We start from the raw sequence: 13,016 nt of genomic DNA on the forward strand, positions 1-13,016 counted from the left end.
GCAATTTCTCCTGCTTAGAGTACATTTTGTTAGTACTTGTATTTTTAGCAGCCAAAGAACATGAGAGCATTTTCTTCAAAATAGAACAATTTTATCAAGATCAACTGACAACGTCATCCTGAATAGTCTCAGAATTCAAATTCTCTCCTGAAAGGGAACAAATGTTGTCTAGAATCTTCTTGCATAGAAAGAGAACTTAAACATTAAGAAATGTCCTAATTATTGTCCAAGTTCTTAAAAAAAGGAACTACCTGTGTCACTTAACAAAACCAAGTGTGACACACTATTTAACACATAACCTCTAAAATGTAGAACAGTCCAGACCTAAAAAATTACCTCATGTTGTTTATTTCATATACCCAATGGGAGCAAAACATCCAGCGTAATAAAAGCTGGGGCATTTCTGACCATGCTAGAAGCAGAACTTTAGCCCTATAAGCCAACTAGGAAAAGAAATTTATGAGCCCTCACTATTATACAGCAGTTCTTTGAGGTTCTGGCTACTAGAGTTTATATATATGCTTATTTTTATTATCATATACCAAGCTTACATATGAAACATACTCCTTTCTGTATCAAACTTTATTATAGTGAATTAAACGATGAGATCTGGTCAAACATATCTCCAATGCAAATAGCAAACAAGACCATTCTCTCCAACTATGAAAACCTCACAGTTTAAGCGCTTCTCCCTCTCTGTATGTGTGTGTGTGTGTGTGTGTGTGTGTGTGTGTATATTATTGGTGTTGTTACCTTTGTTCTGGCCATTAATATATTGTCTATCAGCTTCTTCTTTCCTCATTCAGTTTTCAGTGAGAGCCTATGTATTCTATTTAATGAAGGGTCCCAAACACTGTATTATTTTTGCCCTTTGAAGCTGCCTTTTGCACAGATCACTGTCACAACTTACTTAACCTATCTGCATTTTTAAAGCGTTTATCACTGTGGCACTGCCACCAGAGTGGTGTCAACAATTAAAAAACAGCAGGCAGGCTGTCTGCAGGTAGGCAGGGGAATCTATGTGTTCAGAATACTGTAAGACCATGAAGTTTCTCTTGAACAATCAAGGGCAACATAAAAAAAAGGTTCTGCATAAAACTTTCCAAAATGAGAGTAGTAGAGGAGAATCCCGAATTTCACATTTTTTGTAATGTATTTATTTTCCCTTATTAATGAAAAAAAATCAGTGTTTTGTTTATACAAATAACCTACCTCAATGGAGAAAAGGTTATTTCAGAAATTTCTCTCTCTTCCAAAATGAAATGAGATAAAAAGAAAATTAAAATAAAATAAAATCTACAAAAAACATGCAAACTTCCTCCCCCGCAAGAAAAAAATCATTAAACTCCCATTTTTTAATGCAACTTTTTCATTCCATTTCTTACACTCATTTAAGATTTATAAATGCATATACTTTGCAAGGTGAACAAGTCTGTTTTTAGCTGAAAAAGAGACAAAAAAATCATTAGAGCAAACATTTCAGATGAGAAGTTTCAGTGATATGTGAAAGCATTGCAGATTAAAGCTAATACTCCAGTTTTTTAAAAAATATTCCCCTTTGTCTTCAGTACAATCTTGGCGATATCAATGCCAATCATATTTTTAATTGCAAGCAAATGAAGCCTAGTAGTAGTGTTAATTTGTTGACTGTATGCTAGCAACAGTCCCTCTGCTGCTCATCACACATTATTTTTCCTAGGCAAAGAAATACATATTCTTGATTATTCTGAATACAACAGATTCCACCTTCAGCAGGCCAAGTGGAAATCCAATATTCAAGTCATTCTACTGGAAAAATATGACATCTTGATTTTGAAAATCTGGAATAAAAATGTAGCAAGAATCCTTTCTTTTTATATATTGCAAATGAAAGAAGCAATCTGTAAAAAAGTCCACTGTTCATCCTGAAATCTCCTGATTTACTGGAAAAATTGAAATCAATGCTGGCTTTGGTGTTACACATCACTTAGCTGAAACTATACATGCAAAGTCCACATATTGAGCACTAATCAAGTTATTGCCTGTTTGCATCTTGCAGCATGAGCAAGTCCTTCCTTAAAAGACACACACAGAGAAAGAGGAGCAGATTAGTATTTTTCTGTGCCAAAGTAGAATTTACTCATTAAAAAAAAAAAAAATTACCATGAAAAAACAGGAAAGCATTCTGAGAGATTAGCATTGCATACATAACATTTTTTGAAGACTTGGTTTCTTCATCACATTGATCTTATTTAAACAGTCTCCTATTTCTCCAATATTTTAGTATTTGTGTTCACAACTCAAGGATCTCTCAGGAGGCCTCAGCTGAGATTTGGCACCACAGCATAACAAGGTCACCTTTTAGTCTCATGACCAGAGCTTTTGGTTCACCCTCATTGACCCTGCCTGTACTATATTCTGAGTTAAGTCATGCAAGGAGGTGGAAAGGATTATGCAAGAAAATGTGGGCAGGCTCAGCAACATGTATAAGCTTATGCACTTCTTAGAAAAGAAGCACTCAACTCTCCCCTCCCAGCATGGTTTGCATATCTCCGTTTGCATTTCTTCAGTTGCCATTTTCTTTCTGTCCTTTTCTAGTCAAGCCAGATACAAATCCTGTGCTTTCACACAAAATTAAAGGCATCTTTCTTTTCTACTCTATGGCACAGTCACAGGTATTTTAGAGAACTATTTGTGGCTTGCGGGCACCCTGAAGCACTTTTTCCAATAGCCATTCTCACCTCAGCTGACCAGCACAGAACAACATGCCATTTCTGGAGAAGAACTGCCGCGCCAGAAAGCTTTCAACTGTGAAATCATTCAACAGATATAGGAAACTATATAGCCAACTGGGCAAAACTGCTGGGTTTTAGTTGAAAAACTTTATAAACACAGAATTTCAAGGATATTTATTAGTCGATACTTTCTTCATCAAGTGGTGAAACACTAGATTTAGGTAATTTTTATTCTCTGTAACAGTTTTCTTACTCTTTAATTTGTTTCCTGGCATCCAGCATATACCTAGTACCTTCTTTACAGTTATCAGATTTGTTATTTCTTGCTAGAAATACAGATGCATTGGCCTCTCTAAAACAGTGCTGGCCAACAGAGTAGTATGAGCACAGCCACAGCTATAATGAAGAAAACACAGCAGCAAAGTTGTTTTTTACTTTGAACAATCAGATCCTGAACCAAATTAGGGAGGAATATCAAAAGGAGTTAATAACTAGGGCCAGAGGAGAGAAATATCTACCATAAACCATTTTTCCTTCCCTTGATTTCAGAAGTCTTAAATATAGGGCAGGGGGACAAAGAGGGTAGCAAACCAACCAAAAAAATTATGTAAAAAAAACTTTTCACAAGCTTTTCTTCAGATTCTTTTAATAGCAGTGTCCAACAATTAAACTTATATGAAACCTGGGCTGTGGACTTATTTTTTCGCCAATATGTCTGAGACAAAAGTTATATGAAACATTAATGTTGATGACAAAGTAGTTGAAAATAAAAATTGAATAAAATAGGTAAACAGAAAAAAATCAATATTATTTTAAAACCTGTTGAATGAATTCTCCAGTTTCATTCTCTGTTTGATGCATGTTTGTCTCATCTGTGCATGCAAATGTTAAAAGAAGCTTCTCTAGAAAGAATATCTTACAACTGTTTAGGTTTCAATGAGGACTCTGAAATTATTTTTTAAATCAACTAGTTGTTTAATGAATCCCAATTTCTAGTGTTCAACTCATGTCATGCCAAAGAAAAGACTTATTTTCAGAAACTGTAGAAAACACATACTGCAAATTAACATGGTATAATTAGGATGTAAGGTAATAGAAACATGATTCCATGTATGCAAGACACTGAACAAGTATTTCAAAATTATCTCTTAAATCAGAAATCATTAAGTAGCAATGATGCTCATTTCACTTTCCAATTTCAAAACTGAAATTTTCTTTTTAAGCATATATATGAAACTTAATCTTGATAATGCAAATTAAGAATAGGATCAAAGTATTTACTATCCAACACATTGTTTTATATGTAGCAAAACAAATTTAAGCATGTCATGAAGTAATTTAAGCATGGTATGTAGTATTTTTTGAAACATGAGCAAAAAGGAAAATAAAGCACAGTGAGAAACATTGAAAATTATGTTAAAGGTATAAAAGCAAATCATAGCCAGACTTATTTTAGTTCTGTTCCACACAAACCCAGATATAACACTGGGTATAATCCTGCAAAACCTGCTGCAGGACTTCAAGTACAAAACTGTTCGCTGCTAAGAATAATTAATGATCCATCAAAAATGGTGTGGGAGTAAATTTTATACTAACAGGAAACATGCTGAACCACCCTCAGTTGCCTGAATCCAGACAAATGAACCAAGGTATGCTGTACTACAGCATGGCTTAAGAACAATTTTCCTACTTGCATGGTATGCCTGGGACAAATACAGCCTGAGGTTTCCAACAACAGACATGTTATTGTGGCAACTGCAGAGGGTAATAAAAGAAACCTTGTGAAAACCACATGTGACAAAAGTTGAAAGGAAAGTCACAGTAAATAATTGCTTCCCTGAATGTGGGCTTACTGATATTCTTTTAATTACTTTCATGACTGCTTCTTATTCTATAGATTACAATAATTCTACAATGAAATTGTTTTTATTAACAGGTATGCACATAATGTTAAATGCTGAAATGAGAAATTTGTAAAGCAAGCTTGAGGCTTGAAGAATGTAGTGACATTTGATTATTATATTATTATTTCATTATCCTAATCAGTTCATTATCCTAATGGACTTCATCCAAACTTACAGGGCATAGGTAAGAAAAAAAGTTGGTTCTCTATTCATAAATATGCTGAGATGATCAAAAACTGAAAAAAGTTATATATGCCTTTGAGATTTCCAAGACAAATTTTATCCTAATAACTGTTTTAACAGGTAAGGTATTTCTGATTTTTAATACAGAGATGTGGAAATTTGATGCAAGAGAAATCAAGGTGAAAATAAATCAATAAAGAACAGGAGACAAAAAAATTAAAATAAGTACAAAAAATTTTTGAGGAAATGTGCTGATGTAACAACAGGTAGCTTTGTGGCAATATTAATGTAATGCAAATAACTTTTATAACTTGTAATGCTTTCAACATTTCTTCCTGACATCTCCTCCCAAAAATACTGTCTATAGAAATCTAGCACTTCTAACGCTGGACATACCTTTTCAGTTCTGAACAGGGAGAATCACGTTTGTACTGCTCATACTGTACAACAAAAGAAAAGATTAACAAGTGGCTAAGTGCCAGTACCTAGGCACTTCTAAATCAGGCTACAGGTTAAGAAAAATTCTCTTTCCAGCTCATTATAGAGTCAAACATACTTCAGAAATAATAGTACTCACCATGAAAAAAGAAAGCAGTGCTTTCAAAGCAAGTTCAGACACTGTCCTCATAAGAAATGAGGAAGTATTAGAAGTAAGCCTTCATGTGAAAGAACAGCTCTCTCTTGCCTGGCATTTTGAGATGCCACAATGAGGTATCTCACAAACCAAGATCTGGCTCACTAGTTTAAAATTACCCTCAGATTCATCAGCAATGGTTTTGTGTGATGCCCTATTATATGTGGCCATCAGGATACACACATAAGGATAGTTGTTCATACAGAAAAATATGTTCAACTTCTTAAATGCTATGGGTAGCAGGGAAAGAAGAATGAGGACTTTATATGTAGCTAAAAAACTACATTTCCCATGTAACATAACAAAATTAATGCATACCTACTTTTCTGTGAACTTCAGCCTGAATTGCCCTTCAGCAACCTGCTAGAAATTAGGTGTTCCCCAAGAACAGATATCAACTGTTACCTCAGGTTTTAGAAGTGATTTGGTGCCTCATCTGATATAGATGCAATAACTACTGAAGCTGCATTTCTGTCATTGTTCTGTTTCACTGTGGTATGTATAATGCTTGTATTTGGGAAGGACTTGTAATTTCTCTTCAAATCTTCTCTTTCAATCCTACAATACCTGCCAAATATGAGCCTTACAGCATGATTTGATTGCAGGGCTAGCACAGGGCTAGCAGCACATTTTTCCTCCGTTTGCATCAACTGCTTAAATTACAGTAATTTTATTTTGGAACTAATGGTATTCTCCAATATATAAAATGTTTCTGCTTTGTCAGTCTGTTTAATCAGCATTACACAAGAATACTGGGCACTTGAGCCTAAAATTATGTATATCTGCATGCCATTTTCTTTTACTTCTATCACACAACTAATTCAGCTGCACTATGTGGCCAGATGTTAGTGCACACTGTTGATCTACAGCATTCTTGCCAACTTAAAAATTAATATAATGGGATAGTTTTGAACAAATAAAATACTTACCAAGGGACAGAAAACAACCTGTTTTATGTGAAGTTTGCAATGCATCCCACAACACTTTTTTTTTATAGACTGTAATTAATTTCAATATTTTCATACATTACGGAAAGTTTTCCTCATAAGTCAGAGATAAAATATTAAACAAAGATTTCAAGCCATTTAACTTACAGAAGGAGACACCCAAAAGCCCAGACAGCCCAAAATGGTTGTTTTATTATATCCCTATTTTAGTACAGTAATGGTCTACTTGTCATTAGTGATTTAAAGTGTCTGTAATGCCATATTTGGTTAAAATACTCTTTAAAGATTCCCAATTCCATCAGATGGGAATTTCTCTTTTCCGTTTTCTTTATTTCTCTACTCAATATCTTAAAGTACCTCTTTGGTGGGCATGAAAGTGAATGAAACAAAAAATTGCTTCTTCCTCATACTATGCTTATTCTTCTGATTTGCATAAGGTACAATTTTATCCTGAAAAAATAAAATTTTTCAAGTTGACTTTTAGCCTTGAGTGCTTTTAGCAACAGGGAGAAGGATGATGGCTTTCCCTCTTGCAGCTTAAGGATTTCTGTATTGAAATAGCTAAACTTGGCTAATCATGCACCAAAAAAAGCTTTCCTTTTTAATCTTATAGTCCCATCCCTTTGTCCTAATCCAGAAAACACCAATAGGAAGGGATTTTTGGCTGCTTCTCATGGAGCCTTCTTCATGATATACATCATATAATTCATACCAATTACCTCCTCAGTCCTTTTGCCTTTCAACTGCATGTTTCAAGATTCCACCTGACTTTGTGTCTGCCATCACTCCCTTTAATCAAGAGCCAATCCTAAGGGGCTCAAAAAGACTTTCTTTCCCAGATCAAATGTCCGAGTTTTGCTTTTCTGCCTCCTTCTCTTGACCTAATGCACTCAGCACACACTGCTTGAGTGGCACACCACCATCTGGCACTCAGCTGAAGTTACAGTGACCTCAGACTGAAGTTATATGAACCTGCCATTTTGAGTTTAGATTAAGTTTCTCTTTTTCTGGTGCCCAAATTCAGATGCTTTCATTCAAGACCTAGCCAGCAGCAGAGACATGAGTTACCTCCTAAGTTCTAGAAGTGCTGGCTGCAGTGCACAGCCTGCCAGGTGCTTCGCTTCTAACACATGCCCAGGCACCCAGGCTGCACCAGCAGATTTCCACCTCTGCCTTCTCAAGGAAGTGCACGCTGCAAAGCAAACACACAAGCCAAACCCACTATGTTATCTAAGGAGTATCAGGTTCTTTTGCAATATCACATATTGCAATCACATTTCTATCACACTCTTCTTTCACAAATACCTGGTGTTTACCGTCAACCAGGGAAAGCGCTTCAGCTTTAACGAATCTGACAGCAGTGAGGGGGGCTGGAAAAATAAATTAACACTTGATACAGCCACCACAAATAGATACCCAGAATAAAGTGAAATACATGAAAAAGCTCCTCATACTCAATCTAAACATGATGTAATGACATCAGTCACATACTCTTGCTGCTCAGTGTCTGTGACATAGTAAAAACACAATGATGTAGAGAAGGATAGTAGGTGACAACTATGTGCTATTTCTCACAATACAAGCATGATGACCTACTCAATAAATGATAAGGCAAATTCTTTAATGATGCATGGTTTTAGGCAAAACTATGAAGATTGAATTATATTTCATTATACTTCCCTACATAAACATTGAACCTTGCCTAAAACATAATGTGGGGTGGGGGGGGGAAACCAAACAAAAAACTATTACCCTTTCCTTAGAAATCCAACTCCTCAAATAATCCTCACAACCACATCAACATTCCTTTCTCTCAAAACAAACATTAAAAGGGTGTTTTCATGGTATTTTATCCTGCTCCCACAGGTCTACATTTCAGAAGTCACTGTGAATTGCCCTTTTGCAGTCACTGTCAGAGCATTTCCTGATTATATTGCGAAATTAACCATTTTGAAAAAGGGAGAGTAATTATTATTTGCAAATGTGGGAGTAAGTCCTTAGAGACAGTGATGACGCTTGACACAAAGCAATAGTATATTTGATGAAATATAAAACAGTTTGTTAACTACCAAGGACTGTAAATGAATCGCTACCAAGAAAGCGCTGATTACTTCCAACAATATTCCCCAAAACAACAAACCTCAAAAAACAATCTCATTATCAAGTCCTAACAAGGCCTTTATTCTTCTCTCTAGGAAAAGACTCCTCAATGATTCAGTGACACAAACACACACTAAATATTTTTCTGGGTCAAAGCTAGAAAGCCCAACACACCCAAGGACTGAATTTTAGACAGGAAAGTGACTGTGAAGTGCACCTACCCCTTGTGATTCATGTTTGCAGCTCAGCTGCATGATGGCTCAAGAGCATAACTACTGCTGTCAGGCTGATCTCATGAAAAGGAGGGGTATGTACAGGACAGCTGGCCAGCAACAGATGGGAATATGCTGTTCCATCTCACAGGTTGGTAGACTTCCTGTTGCAGCACATGCTGTCCAGAAGGAATTCTAATTCTAATGCAGCACCGGTCTTCCAAAGGAGGCCTGGCTTTAAGCCACAGTCAAGTCCTAGAATTCAAAGAACTTCTTAAATTGTCTATCAACTCCTTAAACAGTTCAGTCATTTATAGTACAGATCTGTTGTTTGTGTTGAGAATTAATTAGTCAGTCCTTTTAATTATTTTCGTGTGTTTGCTTTAAGGTGAAAGGTTTTATGAGCAGAACTTGATGTAACTGCTGACAGCCTAAAATTTTTTGGCCTTGAAGAAGAAAATTATTTAATTTTCTAATAACATGATAGATGCAAAAAGGTCATCATCAGTTGCAGTCACTACGAGGATTATTGCTTTTGCTCATTCTGCTTTATAGTAACATTAGTTTTGACCACCAATTGACTTCTAAAATAGTTAAGCTGCATGAAAATCAGACTGTTGTTATTGCAATTTACAAGGTAATTAATTTATCTTTCATTCATTCTCTTAACACCAAGAATTTAAATTTTTTTTGATGTTCCAAATTAAATATTACTTAAAAAAAAAAAAGTTAAACTCATTTGAAAACTTAGAGAAACAGAAATTAGGAAACCAGTTCATTCTATCCTTCTGAGTGGAAAGAAATTAATAAATTAAACATTCATGCCACTTCTCATTATCAAGGTATCTGGAAACAACTGTAGGGAGCTCATTCCATTATGCAAACTCACCCTGACCCAACTAGTCATTGTGTGTAAATGTAAAGAATTATCATATCATCTCCTAAAAATAGAGCCATTGTTCTGGATAAGGTTATCTATACCATAAAAGACAGTATTCATTTGTAGTGCTACATTCAAACCAGCAGTTAACTTATGAGACACTAATATAAATTAATGGAAAAGCAGGTTAAAGGGGATTACAAAATAGGATTTGGTTGAGAAATGTTGCTTTTTTGCATTATCAACTGTGGCACTGTGTACAAAGTGGTACAAGTTCACAGGATACAACAAGACACCTTGATTTCATACTTTGTAGATGATTAGAATTTCTATGCAAACAGTGCCTGTACAATTCTATACATATACATAAGTGTTCAATAGCATAAGTTTTTCCTTCTCTCTTTTCAAAAGGCTTTCAAGTAAAAATTATAACATATTAACAGTGATGTATAAACTCAACTCTGTAGTAAATGCTTTTTAAGCACACAAATTTCAAATTAGAAAAATGGGTATGGTCTAATATTCATTAAGTACCATTTCTGTATTATGTATTTCCCTTCTTTTAAACTAAAATATCAGTTCACAGAAATACATATACAGTCTGACATTTTGAAATGCCTCCTGACTTCAAAGAATATCTGCCTAAGAACAATCATCAACGCTTTACAGTTTCTTCCTCATTCTCAACCAGTATTTCAGTATTCAAACTAAGGGAGAGATTCTTGTGAATACTTATACACAGCATTTTAGTACTTGAGCATATTCTTACTAGACCCCACAGCAATATATTTCACTGTGCTGAGCTTTAAAGAGGGTTTTGATGTAAAAGAGACATAACTTTGCATAATATGCTCTACAAAAAAAAGCACCTGGATACTCTGAGTACTCACACTAATAAAATTAATATTCAGTCTAAATGTTTACAAATATGAAGCTTAAACAAATGCAGCAAGCTAGAATTGAGTTTAACACACTCTCTAAGCCACTAATTTCTCCTCAGCACAAACCAGAACATTGATATAGTTCTACTCAGAAAAATAAGTTGAACTTGCTGAATTAAATACTGCTAGTTCAATGTTTTCTCCTTTTCTGCAACCTCAGAGCCAATCCTTTTCCTTTTTTATGGTCTCTCCACTCTTAAATTTGAGATCTACAGAATACCAACAGTTTATCAACTGTCAAATATTTTTAAATTATTATTAAAATAATTAGAATAATTCTAACCTATTATTCTCTCTAATTTCTTCACACATCAGATATTATTGTTATTTTTTTGCATCCATGAGCTAAAATATAAATGCAAATGACAAATCATGTATCAGAATTAAAAATTTAATGTAAAAGGACAAATATAAGTATACATGCATAATTTCCATAATTTCCATAATTCATATAATTGATGCACGTAGTATATATAGCTTTTCTATCAGCAGACATCATATACACTGACATTTTTGTGATTACTGCAATGCATTAGTTATGATCTACTCTTGCTAAACATATAATATTAATTTGCTGCACTATAATGAAAGAATAAAAATTTAAATGGATATCTGAAGATGGAGCTAGTGGAGTGTTTTGTCAGTTTAAGAATCTTTAGAACCAACCATCACAGATGGCAATTTTATCTGTGGTTGATGACCACTTCTATTTGTCATCTCCTAGAACTTGATTCCCTCAGTTTTTGCTGTGAATCACCAGATGGCACTTCTCCCTACTCTTAAGAGTTACCCTCTGAGCATGTAGGAGTTAGATCTGGGACAAACATTTCCAGCTGAATTGAGATGCTGTTTAGATTTTGAGATCCTTACCAGTAAAGAAGCACTTGTCTTGTTTCAATCCCTCTCTTTAACTGAAAATATTCTTTCTCAAATTAGTTGCTGTAGACAAGCTATGTCTACAGAAGTAGAAAAAAAAAGTAATAAACCCCCACATACTTTTGTCAACACATATGCACTGCCCTGACCAGGGACATTTTTAAATCAATTCTTTCACGTTCTCCACAAGACAATATTTAAAGCTGCACTTCTAGCTTAAATAAAATAATATTGACAAAACAAAATAAAAATGTGCTGAAAAGTTTGTCCATTTCTAAGCAGCATTGTAATTTCACAGCTTCTATTCTGGCTATGTTCTTCAAATAATTTCTCTTGTTTCCACGTGCATTCCACAGGAAGAAAAAGCATCAGAAAAGTATGCAGTCATGACAAGAGCTCTCAGTGAAGTACAACCATGATTCATTATCATCACCTACTAATGGGATATCTCAGTGGAAACACCATAAAGTAATGTTTAAACATCAGGCAGTGATTGTTTTATGCCTGTAACTACACTGCACACACATCTTTCACTCTCCTGCTTTCCTCTGTTACATGGGTCAAGCACAGTGCTTCCTTGACTCTGGGGAGAAGAGACAGGCTGAATTTGGATTTTTCCCCCCCACTCAATTTCTTTCCTCCTTGTAGCTGTTTAACAGGACAGGGAGCTGTAAATAAATTTTGTGTGGAAACCTGCAAAACCCCAGGTTTTTAGGAGGAAAGTTAAAGCAAAAGGAATTTTCTTCATACTGGAACTTCACTAAGGTTGCATGCAGCATCATGAAAAGTCATTTGTTCAAGCACAACTCCTTTACACAAGGACTTGGGGACCTCTCTACTATTACCCTGCAGCAATACCTTTCTTGTTATCTCCTGGTTTTGCTAGCAGTCAAGGCAATATTTTTAGTGTTGGAGAGCTACAGTACATCAGTTATGCATGAGAGTGGAACTTTGAGAATATTCACTGAAATCTCAACCACTGGTAAAAACAAAATATTACTTCTTTTTCGATCTTCCAACTAATTTTTAGAAACATTTTATAATATTTCATGTAGATTTATTGAGAATTATATCATAAGCAAACACAAATGAAAAAATATAAAGCAAGGTATAAAATATCCATTGGAAGTGTCTGAGGACTCCATTGAGGAGTTTTGTCTTTTTTCCTTTTTAGAATTTGACCCACTTAAGTCCAGAGCCTTAGTGTGTGATAAGCCCCTACAATGCTTCTGACATCAGAAGAGTTGTGAAGATGACAGCCAAAACTCAAGCCTCTAAGCCACCAGCCTACCCTGGTGAAATCAAAGACAGGTTTAAACTCAGTTTTGAGCTCAGCAAACAAAGATTTAGACTTTAAGCTTTGATAACAGGGATGACAAAAACAGCCCCAAAAATCACCAGGTTATCTCTATGAAATAAACTCAGCAAATTTTTCTTCAAAATTATGTATAATCAGCCATTCTAAAGCTCGTGGACTATTTGCAGAACTGTTTAGGTTGGTGGGAGATTTTAGAGTAGCTATAATGAAAAAAAACTAATTGCAAATTACTTCTGCACTTGATTCTAAGGAATCTAATAATTTCTAAGCACCTATATATGAAATGAGGCATACAACACTGAGTTCT

The 13,016-nt window shown here is 35.0% G+C and overlaps 1 protein-coding gene across 3 annotated transcripts in view; it reads right to left on the reverse strand.

The window, feature by feature from the left end:
• SLC16A7 (solute carrier family 16 member 7) overlaps positions 1-13,016 on the reverse strand; it is an 80,388-nt gene that overhangs the window by 49,805 nt on the left and 17,567 nt on the right. Inside the window, exon 2 of one of the 3 annotated variants that reach the window (XM_054631842.2) lies at positions 8,704-8,949. The exons of the other annotated variants lie outside the window; for them this stretch is intronic. The gene's annotated coding sequence lies outside the window, so the exon portion shown is untranslated. The remainder of the gene's footprint in view (positions 1-8,703; positions 8,950-13,016) is intronic. 3 annotated transcript variants of the gene reach the window in all.

This window comes from Agelaius phoeniceus, chromosome 5 (assembly GCF_051311805.1).
Source record: "Agelaius phoeniceus isolate bAgePho1 chromosome 5, bAgePho1.hap1, whole genome shotgun sequence".
NCBI classification, from domain to species: Eukaryota; Metazoa; Chordata; class Aves; order Passeriformes; family Icteridae; genus Agelaius; species Agelaius phoeniceus.